The 20,112-nt window shown below is 35.9% G+C and overlaps 1 long non-coding RNA gene and 1 pseudogene across 1 annotated transcript; both read right to left on the minus strand.

Moving 5' to 3' along the window:
* Positions 1–4,288: 4,288 nt before the first annotated feature.
* Positions 4,289–6,518, minus strand: LOC112492957 (uncharacterized). Its single transcript, XR_007238453.2, has 4 exons — positions 6,236–6,518; positions 5,828–5,932; positions 5,616–5,666; positions 4,289–4,872 (listed from the first exon to the last, which is right to left on the minus strand). It is a non-coding gene; the product is annotated as an uncharacterized LOC112492957 (long non-coding RNA).
* A 383-nt stretch (positions 6,519–6,901) lies between these two features.
* LOC125421197 (putative glycerol-3-phosphate transporter 5) lies at positions 6,902–9,140 on the minus strand (annotated as a pseudogene).
* Positions 9,141–20,112: the final 10,972 nt, after the last annotated feature.

Here is a 20,112-nt window from a genome sequence, read left to right on the forward strand (position 1 = left end):
CGTCGGGAAATTACCGACGAAACTGTCGGGAAATTACAAAATGCCCTCTAGAAATATTACCGACATTTTCGTCGGTAATTTCCCGACGGTGTACAGTCATAAATGTTTTCCAAACTTTTGATGAACTTTTATGAAATTTTTTGATTTTATCTCCTCAGTACAATTATATAATCCATTTTTAGCATGTTTTTTCATTCAACACACCTTAGGGGCCTTGTGGGGTCAAAAAAATTGGCAAAATATGCTGTTTGTACACCCTCGAGAAAGTACCGCCGAAACTGTCGGTAATTTTTCCAGAGGGCATTTGTAATTTCCCGACAGTTTCGTCGGTACTTTCCCGACGGTGAACAGTCATCACTTTTTTGCAAACTTTTGATACACTTTTATGAAATTTTTTGATTTTCTCTCCTTAGTACAATTATAGAATCCATGTTTAGCATGTTTTTTTATTCAACACAACTTAGGGGCCTTGTGGGGTCAAAAACATTGGCAAAATATGCTGTTTGTACACCCTCGGGAAATTACCGACGAAACTGTCGGTAATTTTTCCAGAGGGCATTTGTAATTTCCCGACAGTTTCGTCGGTAATTTACCGACGGTGAACAGTCATCAAATATTTGCAAACTTTTGATACACTTTTATGAAATTTTTTGATTTTCTCTCCTTAGTACAATTATAGAATCCATGTTTAGCATGTGTTTTCATTCAACACACCTTAGGGGCCTTGTGGGGTCAAAAAAATTGGCAAAATATGCTGTTTGTACACCCTCGGGAAAGTACCGACGAAACTGTCGGTAATTTTTCCAGAGGGCATTTGTAATTTCCCGACGGTTTCGTCGGTAATGTCCCGACGTTGAACAGTCATCACTTTTTTGCAAACTTTTGATACACTTTTATGAAATTTTTGATTTTCTCTCCTTAGTACAATTAGAGAATCCATGTTTAGCATGTTTTTTCATTCAACACAACTTAGGGGCCTTGTGGGGTCAAAAACATTGGCAAAATATGCTGTTTGTACACCCTCGGGAAATTACCGACGAAACTGTCGGTAATTTTTCCAGAGGGCATTTGTAATTTCCCGACAGTTTCGTCGGTAATTTACCGACGGTGAACAGTCATCAAATATTTGCAAACTTTTGATACACTTTTATGACAGTTTTTGATTTTCTCTCCTTAGTACAATTATAGAATCCATGTTTAGCATGTTTTTTCATTCAACACACCTTAGGGGCCTTGTGGGGTCAAAAAAATTGGCAAAATATGCTGTTTGTACACCCTCGGGAAAGTACCGACGAAACTGTCGGTAATTTTTCCAGAGGGCATTTGTAATTTCCCGACGGTTTCGTCGGTAAGTTCCCGACGGTGAACAGTCATCACTTTTTTGCAAACTTTTGATACACTTTTATGAAATTTTTTGATTTTCTCTCCTTAGTACAATTATAGAATCCATGTTTAGCATGTGTTTTCATTCAACACACCTTAGGGGCCTTGTGGGGTCAAAAAAATTGGCAAAATATGCTGTATGTACACCTTCGGGAAAGTACCGACGAAACTGTCGGTAATTTTTCCAAAGGGCATTTGTAAATTCCCGAAGGTGTACAGTACGACATATTTTGCCAATTATTTTTATCCCACAAGCCCCCTAAGGTGTGTTGAATGAAAAAACATGCAAAAAATGGATTCTATAATTGTACTAAGGAGAGAAAATCAAAAAATTTCATAAAAGTGTATCCAAGTTTGCAAAAAATTTGTACACAAATTTGTACACTGTTCCCCCTCGGTAAATCACCGATGCAACTGTCGGGAAACTACAAATGCCCTCTGGAAAAATTACCGACAGTTTAGTCGGTAATTTCCCGATGGTGTACAGTACGTATCTTTTGCCAATTTTTTTTACCCCACAAGCCCCTTAAGGTGTGTTGAATGAAAAAATATGCAAAACATGGATTCTATAATTGTACTAAGGAGAGAAAAGCAAAAAATTTCATAAAAGTGTATCCAAGTTTGTAAAAAATAAGTACTTTGTTCACCCTCGGGAAATTACCGACGAAACTGTCGGGAAACTACAAATGCCCTCTGGAAAAATTACCGACAGTTTCGTCGGTAATTTCCCGAGGGTGTACAGTACGGCATATTTTGCCAATATTTTTTACCCCACAAGCCCCCTAAGGTGTGTTGAATGAAAAAACATGCAAAACATGGATTCTATAATTGTACTAAGGAGGGAAAATGAAAAAATTTCATAAAAGTGTATCCAAGTTTGCAAAAAATATGTATATTGTTCACCATCGGGAAATTACCGACTAAAATATCGGGAAACTACAAATGCCCTCTGGAAAACTTACCGACAGTTTCGTCGCTAATTTCCCAAGGGTGTACAGTACGAATAGTTTGCCATTTTTTTTTACCCCACAAGGCCCTTAAGGTGTGTTGAATGAAAAAACATGCAAAACATGGATTCTATAATTGTACTAAGGAGAGAAAATCAAAACATTTCATAAAAGTGTATCAAAGTTTGCAAAAAATACGTATACTGTTCACCCTCGGGAAATCACCGACAAAACGGTTGGGAAACTACAAATGCCCTCTGGAAAAATTACCGACAGTTTCGTCTCTAATTTCCCGAGGATGTACAGTACGCATATTTTGCCATTTTTTTTTACCCCACAAGCCCCCTAAGGTGTGTTGAATGAAAAAACATGCAAAACATGGATTCTATAATTGTACTAAGGAGAGAAAATCAAAAAATTTCATAAAAGTGTGAAAGTTTGCAAAAAATATTTACACTGTTCACCCTCGGGAAATCACCGATGAAACTGTCGGGAAACTACAAATGCCCTCTGGAAAAATTACCGATAGTTTCGTCGGTAATTTCCCGAGGGTGTACAGTTCGTACCTTTTGCCAATTTTTATTTTATTATTTATTTATTTATTTTTATTTTTTTTTTGTGGTACAAAGTTTTGACTTAAGGAGTCCTATTATTCAATCCTTTCCAATGCAGAAGGTACATATCCATGCTCATTCGGCGAATTTTCACTTATCTGGTTAACTGGACAACAAATTTTCACCAGAACTGAATTGGGAATAAATAAATAAATAAATAAATTATGGGTTTGAAATTTGAAACCCAGTTGCTTTAGGGAAAAAAAAAAAAAAAAAGAAAGTTTTGTGGTCTTTTGGAGATGGTCCAGGCGAAAAACCTTTGCTCCTTTTCTTTATTCATTATTAAGTGGAACTGTCAACAATGACCTTGCATGTAAATTGGTAGGAAAATAATGATCACTGAGACCATTTCCATATGAATTATAGTAAATGTTATTTTTTTAATACAATATTGACTAATTAAATTCTTATTCTTAGGCTAATATATTTGACTTTATCTATCACCTATACGTAAAATATATTTTAGGAAATTTTTTTCGTAAAATCAATTAACAAAATTAATATGAAGTATATTGTATTTATTTTTTGGCTTACTTATTAACCCATTTATGTTTACTATTGGGAGTTCATGATTTCAAAACATTAAGATGGAAAAAATTTATTATAAATGATAAAAAAAATTATGTAAAGAAGTAGCATAAAGCCAAATTATGTATATATATATGTATATATATCCACATACCAGGTAATCGTTAACTCCGATCTGCAGAAACGTACAATTTAATTACATACTTTTGAAGTGTATGGGCTCCACAATGAATATTTTCAGATGATGCAGGGAGAGTGAACTGAACTGAAGAGATTTTGGGATTTTCTGCAATGTTCGTCAATGCAAAGAAAGAAGGCTGAAAGGTACACAACCAACAAAAGAGAAAGAGAGAGGAAGACACAGTATACATTTAATGTGGTAGCAGGACAGAAGTTAATGGGGTAGATAGAAATAAGGGATGGTCAAAAAAGTTGTTTTAATATTATCACCTATATTCGAGACAGTCAATGAGAAAACTGTTATTTTTACTTGACACTTTCATAGGTATCCATGTATTTAAATAGTTTACAAAAGCCAGACAATTAATTCCCTCCTAACAAGTATCATTTGGACATACTACCATGGAGCCATTCATGTAAAAGTGATTGATACCATCCATTTAAATTATCATCCTTCCTTACACATCATATTGACACGAGAATCAAGTACAAAAACTAAAAACAAAATCTGAATATGGAAGAAATTGGATCCTTTCACAAATATGGAAGTTTCCTTTTTTTTTTTTCTTTTTTGTTTATTACATTTTGGTATCTTTTTTTCTACGAAAATCCAGCTGAACACAACTATATAATTCCTATGTTCCAAGATTATGTATAAGATTCAAAACATATTGGATACAAAGTCCTACAAGGTAGCAGACACGGCAAGACTTTGCTGGCATACCGCATGCTGAACCAGAATCCTGATATCCCAAACAAAAATATATAAAAGAAAGAAAAAATTTGTGAAAAATTAAGTGAAAATTCAAACTCCAATGCCTGTTATCAACTGGCCCAGCGTGAAGGATTCTTTTCACATATACCAGGTTAGGCCATCTGCCTCTGTGCTAATAAGCCTTTGCAATTCAAATTTTTTTATGATGCTGAAGAATGATGCCTAAAATTCACACAGCAGCATGCATCTCTAGCCGTCTTCGTGCTAAGATTTTCAAATTTGTTCAGAATGCTTTGAAGCAACCTGTGTGTCCACCGTTCTTGTGTCATGCTTTCTCTTGCTTCGTCTCTTTGATCTAGATGTGCGGGTCTTTGTAGGATGCTTTACAGCATGCTCTTGGATGCCCAACACTACATTTTCATTGGTAGGGAGTTCAGGAGGGGCATCAGGCCATGGTGTGCGTTTTGATGGTACATTGACCTCCAGAGGAGGATCAATTATCCATCTGTAAAGAGACCACACTAATGTCAAATGCATGTGCATAGGAAGAGATTCTGCTAAATGAATTTTAATTAAATAGGCAATTGACTGTCATGATTTTTGTGTGTCAATGATATATATTGAAATTTAGATGGCTTGATGAGGGGTGGGGGAAAAAAAAGCATTTCCATATGACAAAATTATTGACTAAAGGTAAAGATTTGCTGAACCAAAGTAAAATAAAAAGAAGCATGCTACATAAAATCATAGTACAATTATATAAGTCAATTGTTTAAAGGATTGTAGTCAAATTGCAAGTAAGAAAGCCCTTGGGAATGAGGTCAGAGGACTGAACAGAAATAAATTGAAATGCCACACCAATACCACTTGACCACTTGAAACAATGCAATGACATTCACTTGAAAAGAGAAGTTGAGCATCATTGTCACATTCACAGGTAGGTTACTAATTTGAAGTTCTACCCATGTGTGATATTCAAAATCACAATTTCACAACCACAATTTTATGCTTTGAAAATAAATTAGAGATGCATAGTACTTAGAATTTGAAGGATATAACAGCAGACAGTTTAACATGACAAGATTATTACAAAACATTTTTACCAATTGTATATGATCATTGGCACTATTGACTCCATCTATGCTTCAAATTTTTTAAACAACCATGACAGCTTTCAGAATGCAAAAACCATATGCACTATAAAATGGAAAATGGATTGGAGACACAATAGGAAAGAAGATATGGTACCTGTAGGGCCAAACCATAACCGCCATTCACATCTTGCTCGAAATAAAGTAACTGGAAAATAAAGCAATTAGATTATAAATTTAATGTCACACTAGCAACACAAAAGAAAATGCAGATGCAGAGAGAGAGAGAGAGAGAGAGAGAGAGAGAGTTCATAGTCATCAAACATGGTATATAAACAATTTAAATGCAAAAATATGAAATATACATACCTTAAATTTGCTTTGTGCATTTGAAGTAACTCTTACTACAATACCACACTCGGCTTGTTGCTCGTTGATCGTAACACCAAAGAAATGAGCATTTTGCTTATCCACCTGCAACAAAACAAAATCAACCAAACGGAAAATTCCAGAAAGAATGAAAGTCCATGATAACAAACATGAAAGCACCTTTCCACTAACTGATGACAGAATGGAATGTATCCCTACTTGGCTGTACTCCATTCAGCATCATATCATCATACATATCTCTCAGCAAGAAATGCCTCCCACGACCGTTATTTAAAAAAAAAAAAAAACCAGAACACAACTTTCACAATTTCTCTTTCACAATTTCTCCCAAAAAAAAAAAATTCCCAACACCACTAACAGAAAATCAAAATTAGAGCTGTTGCCTACCTGTTGCTTCTGCTTCTGCTCCTAGGGCTCTCTAAAATCCTGCAGTTTTCTCTCTGAGTCGCCTCTTCACCATCTCCTTCAAAACGCGCAGTCTCCACGCTTACAATCCGGCCGATTCATGAAAGGAAACAGAGGGCTCCTAAGGTCTGGTTATGGATAAAGAGATGGAGGGGAAAAGTCGAAGAAAGGAAAGAAAAAAACATATAAAAAAAATAACACATAAGGGTATTTTGGGATTTTAAAAGATTGGAGGGGTAGATCAAAAAAGAAATGAATTGAGGGGGTAAAATTCATGAAGCTCGATCCTACAGGGGTATTGAGCCAAATTCCCCTACTTATGTATCATTCTTTCCATTATATTACTGGACGGTGAGGGGTTATTATAGGGAAAGAGCCAGTGGTTCAGCCGCTATGGCTTACCTTTATGATATGGCACCATATACTTCAATTCTTTAAAACCGCTGCACAGCTCCAGGATCGTACATTCCATCGACGAAAAAGCAAATCAGATAAAAAGGGTATGTAAAAGAATTGTCAACTTAAAAACATCAAAAATTTCTAGCAAAAATATAAAATTTATTAGAGGGTACATTTATCAATGCCTGGTTATGAAAGGAATAAAACAACAAAAAAAACCTGATTTAACAGATAGAGGGACTAGGGATAAATACCGAAACCAAAAAGAAGTTGAACAAATTTTATATCTTGTGGAATTTATAGGTTCTATACATGTATAAGAGCTACTAACCTGTGTAAAATGAATAAGATACAAAATACATACATGTATAATGGCTCAAGTAACTAATCCATGACCGTATTCTTCCCCAAATGAACTAATCTGACCAGAAAAAACCCATGCATAAATGAAGCATTAGAAGAAATCCTCCATCCATCAATGACCGCCTATGCTGTTCCAAAACCATTTTCCCTCATTCAACTTCGCTTTAATCTCAGTTCTGGCAACACGAATCAAGAACAAACTTGCAAGGAAAATAGAAAGAATTAGCATTAAGAAGACACTGTTCCATCCCCTAGTGGAAATATACCCTGCCAATAGTGGGCCTAAAGCTGCCCCAACAGAACCAGTGCCATCTATAATTGCACTTACAGTAGCTAATGCACGAGAATTTCCTCCAACCATGGTCTGAGTACCAAGATCAGTAGCAACAGCCGTTGTAATGAGTGAGTATGGACCATTTACAAGCAATCCAGAAAGAAACATCAAACTAATATTGGCAAACATGGAGATGCTTCCATAAACCCTGTAGAAAAGGAGGGCTGGAATTGATAGCAACAAGAATACAATTGATGTAACAGCACAAGCTTCAATTACATCAGAGATGAATCCCGCCAAAATTCCTCCAAGGACTCCTCCCATATCAAATATAGTTGAAAGGATCCCAGCAGTTTTGTGTGACAAATGCACTCCCGCAACAGCTAAAATGCCAAACAGAATTCATAAATAAGAGAACCTTGTAAATTGTAACACATTCAAATGCATAGGGGAGCCCATGAAAATTAAGCAGATTTGATCGTTTAGCAGTCTTTAATTATTTCATGATAAAAATTAAATACCCAAAGGCATATTTATCCTTATGGGGAAAGACACAGAAAAAGAAACCTATTGGCAGTCCCAAAACAAAGCAGATTTAGCTGTATGTTCACAGATGCCAAAGAGTTTCTTATGCTCATCATTCTTCATGAAAGAAAAGAGTAAATAATAATAATAATAACAATAATAACAAAGAAACAGAGACAAGATTCTCATCTTGCCATTGCCAATTCATGATGCATTATAGAGCACTAACCACAAGAAGACAAATATAATCCAACTCTGAAGGGAAAGTCATAGCACAACCTATAGGAAAATTTTTATGGCATATTCATATAAACTCATCCTATTTGACCAAGTACCTGTGTGCCTTATGTAGAAGGGCAACCAGTATAGAAAAGTGTAAGCCACCAGCTTTGAAAAGAAGAGACAGAAAGCAAATGGTGCTACACCTGGTAGCCTCCATGCCTCAAAGAATCCAATTGCGGCCAAAGAATCAGAGTCCCCTATTTCAAGAAGACCAGCTTTCTCTGACTCCACTTTCTCCTCTGAACTCCTTACACTATCAACTTCCGCATCCATTTCAATCTCCTTGCCAGGAGACTCAAACCCCAAATCATCCGGACTAACAACGAGAAACATAAACACTACAATGCCAACCACAATCATCAAAACTCCAGGCAAAACAAAGGAAAATCCCCACCCAAATTCTAAAACACCTGATGCTAAAACTGATCCAACAATGTTTCCCACAGAGGTGTGCGAATTCCACAATCCCATTATCAAGCCCCTCTTTTCTTTCCCAGACCAGTTTCCCACAATTGCCACCACACAAGGCCACCCAACTGACTGAAACAATCCATAAACCACTTGAACAGCAAGAAAGAATCCCAAAACATGAACTCCCAACTAATACCCTAGGCCAAACATTATTGTAAAAATGCCATTGCCTATCATACCAAACACAAGAAAGTACCTCAAATGGACCCGATCACCGACATGGCCAGAAAAATACATTCCAATGGAATATACGGAAAGAAATGCAAGATCTAGCTCGCCTAGCCGGTGTGTTCCACGTGGACCATTGAAAGGAGCCCAACCAGCATCAATCGAGCTCGAATTCAATAAGGTTGAGTTCAAATTACTCTCGGTTAGGGATGAGTTTGAGTGATCATTTGGTCCAAGAACACTCTTAACAATGCTTGGAGGTTTTCTATAGGCATGAAAGGAAGCATAGGCGAGGAAAGTTATTACTAGGACTAAGATTTGGTGGAAAGCTAAAGTTTTTTGTGGGGGTTTGAGAGATGGGAAGAGATTGAGACCTGGAGGTGGGTTTAGATTTTTGGATGCCATTGTAATCCAACTTCAAAATAACAACAACACAGCAATCTACACAGAAACCCCTAGACATAAAAAAAGCTTCAAAATTTATATAACCCTAAATATATTGATCAAAGAAGAAGACAATGATGGATGAGGGCCTTAATTAGTAGCTCTGTGAATTCACTAATTATAATATTATAAAAATAAAAAAATAAAATAAAAATAAAAAAAGACAACTATGATTCTGGAGAGCTTTGATAGAATCCACCACTAACAGACAACCAAAATTAAAGCTGTTGCCTACCTGTTGCTTCTGCTTCTGCTCCTAGGGCTCTCTAAAATCCTGCAGTTTTCTCTTTGAGTCGCCTCTTCACCATCTCCTTCAAAACGCGCAGTCTCCACGCTTACAATCCGGCCGATTCATGAAAGGAAACAGAGGGCTCCTAAGGTCTGGTTATGGATAAAGAGATGGAGGGGAAAAGTCGAAGAAAGGAAAGAAAAAAACATATAAAAAAAATAACACATAAGGGTATTTTGGGATTTTAAAAGATTGGAGGGGTAGATCAAAAAAGAAATGAATTGAGGGGGTAAAATTCATGAAGCTCGGTCCTACAGGGGTATTGGGCCAAATTCCCCCCACGCATATCAACCTTTTATTTGGGCTTGAAGATCGAGATCGGGAAGGATAATGAGGTAAATTTGGGCCCATCTATATCCTTTGGGCCTAAAAGAAATATATCAACTCTTAACCCAAAAAAAAAAAAAAAAAAATAGAAAAATGTTAAGCAAATGAACAACGGGGCCATCTCGCCATCTTTGAATCAGTTACTCTCAATCTGTGTGTGTAATTTCCCTTTCTTTCTCTTTTTATATGCATTAATAATCGTGCAAGTTAATTTGTTAATCAAAACGTTTCAGAGAGGAAAGAATTAGAATTTGACTGATACTATGATTTTTATGCTCTAACTTCCAGATCTAACACTCTTTGACATCCAAAACAAAAATAATAATAATAATAATTTAAATACTGAGTCTCTAAGATTTATTCCTTATTTTTTTTTTTGGGGGGGGGAAGTGGCTTTAATGGAGAAAAGGATTTGGTACTTTCTTCAGCCTTTCTAACCTTCCACGGAATAATATTTTTCTAGGATTTTTTTTTCCAGCAAAAAGACTTATTTAACCAATTCATTGTTGCCACTTGTTTTCCTTTAATGTTCATGTCAAACAACCAATTAGAATCCTTTAGGCACAACGCCTGTGGTTGCGTGAGTTTATGTGTTCATCAAGTCTAAGGAATGATCAAATTTTGATAAGTGTGGATCCCACGTACTACGCACACTGTGGAAGAGGGGCCATAAAGATAGCTTGGCAGTGGTAAACTGGATAGTACGTAGATTCTTACCGAATTAGAAATACATAACTGCTAATGGTTTACAGTTTCTGGACTGAGGATACTCACTAGAAAGTCTAATTTTTTTTTTCACCCAAAAAAAAAAAATTGGTTACTGATCCGTGCGTGGCCAAGCTAATCAAATTGCACGTGACCCCACCGCACACTAATGTCCGCCATAGACGTGTGGGTCGCAGTTCTAACCAAATCGGTTGTCCACCATCTATATGCCTACTAAAGAATACGATCACATGGACCTGCAATTTCCAAACCATATATTTTTAATTTGGCCATCAATAATCCTATTGGTCGGTTGAAAAATATCTTAATAAAAGATCATCTTTCATTATCTCGATTTAATTAATACTAATAATAAATTTTACCTTAAGAAAATTCAAACACAAAAAAATTGCTCCAAAAATCATTGTGTTAATTAGTTTGTAGCATTGCGTGTGAGATGAGTCAGCTGGCTCCAATAGTTGATTAATCGGGTTGGCCTTATTCTGTTTGAAATTTTTTTTTTTCTTTTGAATTATTCTGTTAGGCTTCCAAACAATTATTTTCAATCACTATATAATTTGGATGGATTATGAATTCTATTGAACATGTCATGTAAATTAAAAATGAAAACTGAATTTAGTCGGAACCGTTAGATTGTGCAAATGAGATTATGAGGAAAAGCACGATGGTCTATAGATCGTGGCAATTCATCATCTTCGTTTTAACATAATGATCTATAGAGTCGGTAAGCATTCTGGGGTTGTGTAACAATCTATACATAGGAAACTTTATTTTTAGCCTGCATCAGTTAATGATTTTGTAATTTACTAATGTAAAAAAGTTTTATTTTGGTTGCTCTTAAACCTTTGTAATTGTAAATTTTGAACATTAGAAAAAAGATTTCTTTGAGTTTCTTGCTTTTTTTTATATCTATGTATATTTTACTTTTTTATTCTATAAGAAGCAGAGTCTGAAAAGATATAAAATGGAGAAAGTAATAGGAGACAGAATTTACAGTGTTGGTCAACTTTTCAACATAGACCATATGCAAGACTATAAAGTCTACCGGATTTTAACTTCATAATTAATACAGTTAATTAGCTTTCAGTTTTTGGAAGAATATTTAGTAATCTTCCTTACGGTAATTATGCATTAAGTTGGATTATGTTGAGTGAGATGTCGACATGCTCGAAGAAAATCTCTATTAGCAATGTTGCGCCTCATATTTAGCAATCTCTATTACGTGCGGAGACATAAATACTAGGAAATGTCAATAATATATATGTTGCGCCTCATATTTAGCAATCCCAGTAGGTATTATCACAATTTGGCTACAGCTTCAATGACTGCCGTTAACTCCGCAAGTATGTAGAGGCCCCCAATAAACGTGGTCTGAGCTTCTTGCTAAAAAATGCCAACAGATGTCCATCTTGCATCAGCACCCCACCAAGTCCCACACTGGAAGTATCTGTTTCCACAACAAATGTCTTTGAAAAATCTAGTAAACGTAAAACAGGAGTTTCGGTCATGACCTATTTAAGCTTCACAAATGCTTTGGTTGCTTCTGCTGTCCAGTAGAAGTGGTCTTTTTTTAAGAGCTCTGTAAGTGGAGCAGCGATGGTAGCATAGTGAGCGACGAAGTGGCGATAGTATCCCGTGAGGTCAAGAAAACCCCTTAACTATTTAAGGTTCGTAGGTTGGGGCCAGCTGGTCATTGCTTCAGTGTTGGCTAGGTCGGCCTTGACTCTTTCACTTGAAACTAGGTGTCTTAAGTATTCGATTGATCGCTAGAAAAATTGACATTTACTTCCTTTGGCAAAAAAATTATGTTCTACAATGCATTGCAACACCAACTGCAGATGAGTAACATGCTCAATCAAGCTTCTACTGTAAACAAGGATGTCATCGAAAAATACGATTACGAACTTTCAAAGGAATGGTTGAAGACTTGATTCATAGCTGCCTGGAACGTAGACGGAGCATTGGATAACCTGAAAAGCATCACTACAATTTCATAATGGCCTTCATGGGTTTGGAACGCTGTCTTATGCACATCTCAATGGTCCACTCGAATTTGGTTATACTCGGCTCGAAGATCCAGTTTAGAGAATACTACTGCCCCTCCTAGTTCATCGAAAAGTTCATCTATGGTTGGAATTAGAAAGCGATCCTTGATTGTTATCCCATTAAATGCCCTTTAGTCAACATAAAATCGCCATGAACCATCCTTTTTTTTTTTTTTTTTTAACCAACAGCACGGGAGAGGAGTAAGGACTCTTACTTGGCCGAATGAATCCATAATCTAGCATTTCTTTGACCAATTTTTCCATGACATCTTTCTGGGAATAAGGGTATTGGTAAGGTCTCATGTTGATTAAAGCCGAGCCTGGTTGCACATGAATCTGGTGGTCAATATTGTGGACCGGTGGTAATTGCTTTGGCTCTGCGAAAGCTTTCCAGTACTGGTGTAATATTCCTTTTCCCTCGGGTGTCAAGGTTTCCTCCATTCGGTCCATTTCATCAAGCTGTGACTCAGTCTCCATAATTGCTAAATTGGGAGTTGCTGATAACCTGTAAATCCCACTCACTTCTCCTTCAAAAAGCAATGCTCGGAATTAAGTGAAAGTGACTTGGCGAGTGGAAAGTTCTTTGCTGCCTGCTAACTTCACTTGCCGGCCGTTCCATTGGAACTCCATGGTCAATTCATTGTGGTCATGAAGTCAAGGTCCAAAAGTTCTCAGCCATTGCATGCCTAGTACCACATCCAAGCCCCAATTGGTAGAACATCTAAGCCCACCTCCAACCGAATCCCCTGCATCTCCAACTCCATACCCACACATTTCTTATAACACAGCAAGAACTGGCCATTCCCCATATACACTCTAAACCTCCTAGTTTCTTCCCATTTAAGGTCCAGTTTTTCAACCAAGGCTTCTTGTATGAAATTATTGTTACTACCCATGTCAATGAGGACTTCCAAAGTTTCCATTCGATGCTTAGCCATAATTCAAAATATTCGAGGACTCACAAAATTTGAGAGAGTATTGAGGCTTACCTCTAGTTCTTCCTCGGGCACGGTGTCGTCTTTGGCCAGTTCAAATTCGTCCATTCCCATGCCTTCCTCTTCATCTCCACACATAAGCAACACCCTATTTTTGCACTTATGATTGCTATGGTATTTTTCATCACAGCTGAAATAGAGTCCCTTCTCCCTCTTTTCCTACAGCTCTGCTGGTGACAGGTGTTTGATTGGGATTTTGGAATCCCCGAATGGAGGAGTTCCTAATCGAGTGACAGGGGCAACCCCCACAGGACTGTGAGATCTTGGTTTGTACGCAGCAAAGACCCACCCATGCTTACCCGTGCGAGTGAATCTAGTGTTCGAAATCCATCTTTCCTTTAGAGTCCCAACAAATCCTCATTCCTATCCTCAAAGATCTACGCCTTTGCCATGGCATCAACCAAGTCATAGGGGCGAGCCATCAGTAGCTCCCTGCAAATCTCAATTTTGCAATCCCCAAGCAAAAAAATTGAGAAACATAGACTTAAGTACACCTGTAATTCTAGTCATGCGGCTTTCGAATTCAGCTCGGTAGTGAGAGACGTTGCCTGTTTGTATCAATTTGGCAATTCTCTCAAGCGGATCGTCATAAATCGAAGCTCCAAACTGTTTGCAGAGTTCATGGATGAACACATCCCAACTAGCTAGTGAACCACTCTTCTCCATCCACTGATGCCACATGGAAGGCCCGTGCGCCCAACCTGGCTATGGGCTGCCCTTGAGCTGCGCTGGACTAGTGTGTTCATGACCGTCGTTCCAACTTCTTGGTGTAGTTAAGAGAACTGAGACAGGCGCTGTTCGGTGGCTGCCATATGCTGCTCCAAAAGAGAAGAGAACTTGGTGAGCTGGTCGTCGGCATGCTGTTTGAAGCTCGCCTCCATGGCCTTCATGATCTTGGCAAGTTCTTCGTTTTTCATGCCTCTCAATGAAAGCACCAGTGATAGCAATATAAAGGAAATGTACTCTCCGAGTTAGTGCCAAACTCCTCTCAATTAATTCTTCCAAATTCAACATAACCTCCAATTTACAATCCCACAGCTTTATATAGTTCTCAAACAGAAATATTGTAGATAAAAGAATAAAAGGAAATAGCAAAATTGCAAATGGAATAACAGAAATCAGTTATAGGATGGGGAATTCCGCAAAACTCTCAATGCTGCCCTGACATCATGAAATCCTTGAGCTAGCGTGGCTTCACACGTTTCCTACTCTCTCGATGGTTGCCTGTCTCTCCAACACTCCTTTTCCAAATTCCTTCTGCTTTCTTGTTGATCCCAGCTTTAGAACGACTTCCTTCTCCAGTCGTTTTATTTTGAGTGTCATCATATAACTTTTCCTTTTGGGCCTTAGCAATAGCCCACTTACCCATTTGCTCCTGGACCTGTTTATTATCCAAAATAATTTCAGCCTGCTTAACATATTAGAATGCAGAGGCCCATGAAGCCAACTGTGGCTGAGATCAAGGCTTTCCACATGTCCGATTTCCATGTTGCATGAAACACCATCCCAATAGCAGCAGTCCTTTTCCGCCTTCCAATACTTCATCTTCGGATAACTATTATTTAACAAATAATAATCATATGGAACGTCTGCAAACTCATGTTTGAATTGCAAGAAAGTAGAGGCTTGGTCTGGGAGGCATAATGTTTTGTAAAAGGAAGTGGTAGAGGCATTATCGATATTGAAAGAGTGTGAAACAAAGAAACAACATGAGGTCATGAGAAGAAGTATGATGGCATATCGAATGTGGCAATTCATCGTCTTCATTTTAGGCTTTTAGCATAATGATCTATGAAACAGAGTCAGTATGAGTCAGTATTCTGAGGGTTGTGTGGAGCTCTCTATATATAAAGCTTTATTTATTTGCTAATATAAAAAAAAAGTTTTTATTTTAATGGTTTCAGACCTTTGTAAATGTAAATGTAAATCTTGACCAATAGAAAAAGCATTCTTCTATAGTTTCTTGCTTCGGTTTACCTCTATTTTTGCCATTGATATTTTTATCTATTTCAAAATTTTTATATATAATGCAGAGTCTGAAGAAAAATAAAATAAATAAAATAATTGGAATAACGAAATTAAAGTGTTGAAAGTTTACCACATATACTAACACCATATGAAAGAGTGAAAAGTCTTGGATATCATAGCTAATACAAATAGTGAAGCTTCAATTCTTCAAGGACTATTTTTGGGGTCTTCGTTACAGCCAATATGTTAATTAATTTGGAGTGTCCATTGTGCTGAGTGAGAGGCTGACATGATCGAAAGAATATCTATATTAGTATTTGGAGAAAATAGCCGTGTATAGCAAGTTAGGTGTAAATTTGTAAATTTACATTATTTTATTTTAAATTTTACATTATATTTTTATAAACAAGTCCATGTTATATACTCACTGTACGGACTAGGAAATGTGAATAAAATATTTGAGTCACATAATACCATTTAAATATATTTGTTGGATTACTAGATGAGTACTTTTTTTTTTCGGATCCGTACATCTTCCAATAATATTACATAATGCTAAATCATTTTGAAAAATGATTTCCACAGTTGATTATGAATTTCTATTGCAGCCGTACAGAAAACACACCACATGCCCATCAACCTTTTATTTGGGCTTGAAGATCGAGATTGGGAAGGACAATGAGGTAAATTTGTGCCCATCTCTATCTTTTGGGCCTAAAAGAAATATATCAACTCTTAACCCAAAAAAAAAAAAAAAAAAAATGTTAAGCAAATGAACAACGGGGCCATCTCGCCATCTTTGAATCAGTTTCTCTCAATCTCTCTATGTAATTTCCCTTTCTTTCTCTTTTTATATGCATTTTTGGGGGGGTCAAATAATCGTGCAAGTTAATTTCTTGATCAAAACGTTTCAGAGGGGAAAGAATTAGAATTTGACTGATACTATGCATGGGTTAGATGCATTTCGTAGAACAGTTGGTTTGTGCCTGATGATGAACTAAAAGCTTCAATTAGTCGGTTGCTGAAGGAGGTTTTAGAGTTGATCCAAACCATTTTGTGAAACCACTTCATTTGTAATTGTGGATGAATTATGGTTGTCAATGCCATAAATATTGTGTTTCTTGGTGCCGTTTTTCTCTTCAATTGCAGCTCTAGTTGTTGTGAAAGGAATACAGTGTTGGTTAATTGAGACAGAACTTAATGTTTCCTCACACTAGTCTTAATTTGTAATATATAGTATACCCTTTCTGTTAGCAATAAATTAAACATACTATTAAGGACTAACTGGATTTTTATTATATTCTTTTCCTCCATCCGTTTTGGGCATTTAAAAAGGATCAAATGTATTCGTATGCTGCATTTGATTATAAGTGTTAATGTATACATATATATACGAGGGCGATTCTGTATGGTCTGTTATAGTGATTAGATCAAAGCCCAACATCACAGAATTTGAGCCTTCATATATGTAAGACTAAAAATTGATTTATTTCGGCCTTCTAACTATCTGATAAGATGTTCTAGTTTCTACAAAGTATTGGAATTTATATTATAAGGTCTAATTCGCCGGCATGGCAGTAGATTTCTTTCCTTTATTATTATTATTATTATGTAAATCATTCCATCACTTGGATATTTCTTAGTTTAGCTTGATTGCCAAGTTGATGTTTTGTATTCTGTGGATCTCATCCATTCAATTTGTGATTTTATTCTCTGACTTCTAGATCTAACACTCTTTGACTTCCACAACAAAAATAATAATAATAATAATAATTTAAATACTGAGTCTTTAAGATTTATTCTTCTTTTTTTTCTTTTTTTTGGTTGGAAGTGGGTTTAATGGAGAAAAAGATTTGGTACTTTCTTCAGTCTTTCCAACCTTCCACAGAATAATATTTTTTTAGGTTTTTTTTCAGCAATTAAAAAAAAAAAAAAAACTTATTTAACCAATTCACTGTTGCCACTTGTTTTCCTCTCTAATATTCCTGTCAAACAACCAATTAGATTCCTTTATGCAAAACGACTTTGGTTTCGTGAGTTTATGTGTTCATCAACTCTAAGGAATGATCAAATTTTGGTTACTGATCTCATTACCCAAAAAAAATAAAATTTTGGTTACTGATCTCATTACCCAAAAAAAATAAAATTTTGGTTACTGATCTCATTACCCAAAAAAAATAAAATTTTGGTTACTGGTCCACGCATGGCCAAGCGTATCGAGTTGCACGTGACCCCCACCGCACACTAACATGTCCGCCATAGACGTGTGGGTCCCAGTTCTAACCAAATCAGTCATCCACCATCTATATGCCTACTATTTATTTATTTATTTATTATTTTTTTCCCTAAACATCTGTATGCCTACTAAAGAATATGATCACATGGACCTGCAATTTCCATACCATATATTTTTAATTTGGCCATCAATAACCCTATTGGTCGGTTGAAAAATATCTTAATAATAGATCATCGTTCATAATCTTAGTTTATTTAATACTAATAATAAATTTTTCCTTAAAAAAAAATTTCAAACACAGAAATAAATGCTCTAAAAAAATAAAATTAAATAAAAAATAGAACACAAATGGGATTCGACAATCCTCACAAGTAGAGGTCTCTATCCTCAGCATTAATGAGAGAGTTAAGCCATCACGATCACACGTGTGTGTAATTGCCACGAAGACACCTCTCTCTCTCTCTCTCTCTCTCTCTCTCTCTCTCTCTCTCTCTCACACACACACATCGATTTTTCTGGTTTGTCGTCCGCGTTGAAGAGAGAGAATCAAAAAATTAGTTACGCATCCAAACAAAAGAGAGGAGAGAGAGAGGGAGAGAAGCGCTGACCGGTCTTTGCTCCGCTTTTGCACGTGCTTCTGTTCATTGCCCCTTTGACCGCCTAATCAAAAACACGCGCATTCCCTCTTCGAGTGGGTGTGTTTGGAGTTTTGTTTTTAGAAATTCTGTGTTTCATTTTCACATTGAAGGGATGAAGGTCATTTTCTAGTCTTTGTACCAATACCTAATATTTGAAATGAAAAATGAAATTAGTCAAAAAGTTTAGAGGAAACAAAAATTAACAACTCCCTCATACCCTTATCATGCCAAAGGTTCATCGATGAATAAATACATATAAAAAAAAATTTTCATGTAAAATAAATAAATAAATTAGATAGCAATCACTTATATAAATCTTTTACAATCTATTTAAAAGAAATTATTAAAAATTATTTCAAATAATTATTCTAAATTAGTTAATTGGTATTTTTTATAAAACCACCAAATAAATGATTTTTCAATAACAAAATCATTATAAAAGTGATTTTATATTTTATTGTCAAATACTATATCAAGTGTTTTTATTTTTTTTAAAGTAATTTTTATCTTTTCAAAATCATTCCTAAACAAGCATTAAATATGTGCATAAATGGAATTCAAATTCCAAAATGGAATTGCTCCAAGAAAACATAAGCGGAACAAAAAACACATTTAGAATATTTTTGCTTTTGTCTTAATTCTTGGTAAGTTTGTATGTTTTTTAATTTTTATATTTTTAATTTTAATTTGAATTGTACTTCTCTACATATGGGCATGGAGAGGGACTTTTTATCATAAATTGTTACTTATTCATTTAAATTATGTAACCATTTTTCTGTAGACAAGTTGCAAATTGTATCAAGAAAAATAGAAAATAAATATAAAAACGAAAACATCAAAACAAGTAGCAGGCTTGATTACAGGTTGCGTCTAAGAGGGTTCTTGCATACTTGCTAGTTCATTTATCACTTTGTTGGTTTCTTTAGGAGAAAAAACACAACTAAAATGCTACAGCTTAACAAATTTTGTAACCATTTTAAATTTCTTAATTTTTGTGAAACCCTTAATTAGTCATTTTTAAAAATTATAATATTAATGATTAAGTATTAATTTTTGTGTAATCCTGCTATAATATGGAAAAATAATAATAAAAAAACACCTGTTTAATTTTTTCAATTAATTTTTCTATTACAACATTGTTAAAAATTTGTTAAGACTTAAATGTAACTATTAAAGAATTTTAGCTATTTACATTTTAGACCGAAAAGCATATTATATGGTAGTCTAAAATTTCATATAAAATTTCTAATAGTTTTCCCGTTTGCAAATAAAATTCTAATAATTTCTTCTAAAAAACAAGAAAGAATGAAATATTCAAAATAAAAAAGCCTTACGCCCAAGACCAAGGCGGCGAGTTGTGAAATCCAAACTAAGGCTGTGGGGTCCACCTAGTGATGCTTATGGGCGTGGCGTCACGTGAAAGGTGTAGTAACTGGGTCCGTTTCATCGTGTGGTGCTGCTGTCCACGCATACATCGCGACTCCTCAAAAACCTATCATGGCCTTACATGTGGGCCTACATCCGGCACGTGCGAAAACTACCATACGTCGACAAAACGACCCAATTAAAAAAATCCACCAAAAAAATTAAAAAGACAGAGAGAGAGAGAGAGAGTTACCCGGGGAGGCGTTGAGATTGGACACGTGTCGTAGTAACGTCTCGTTCTGAACAGAGAACGGTTAGGAAACGAGACTCGGACAGAGTAGAAT

Source organism: Ziziphus jujuba, chromosome 11, assembly GCF_031755915.1.
Source record: "Ziziphus jujuba cultivar Dongzao chromosome 11, ASM3175591v1".
Taxonomy (NCBI): domain Eukaryota; kingdom Viridiplantae; phylum Streptophyta; class Magnoliopsida; order Rosales; family Rhamnaceae; genus Ziziphus; species Ziziphus jujuba.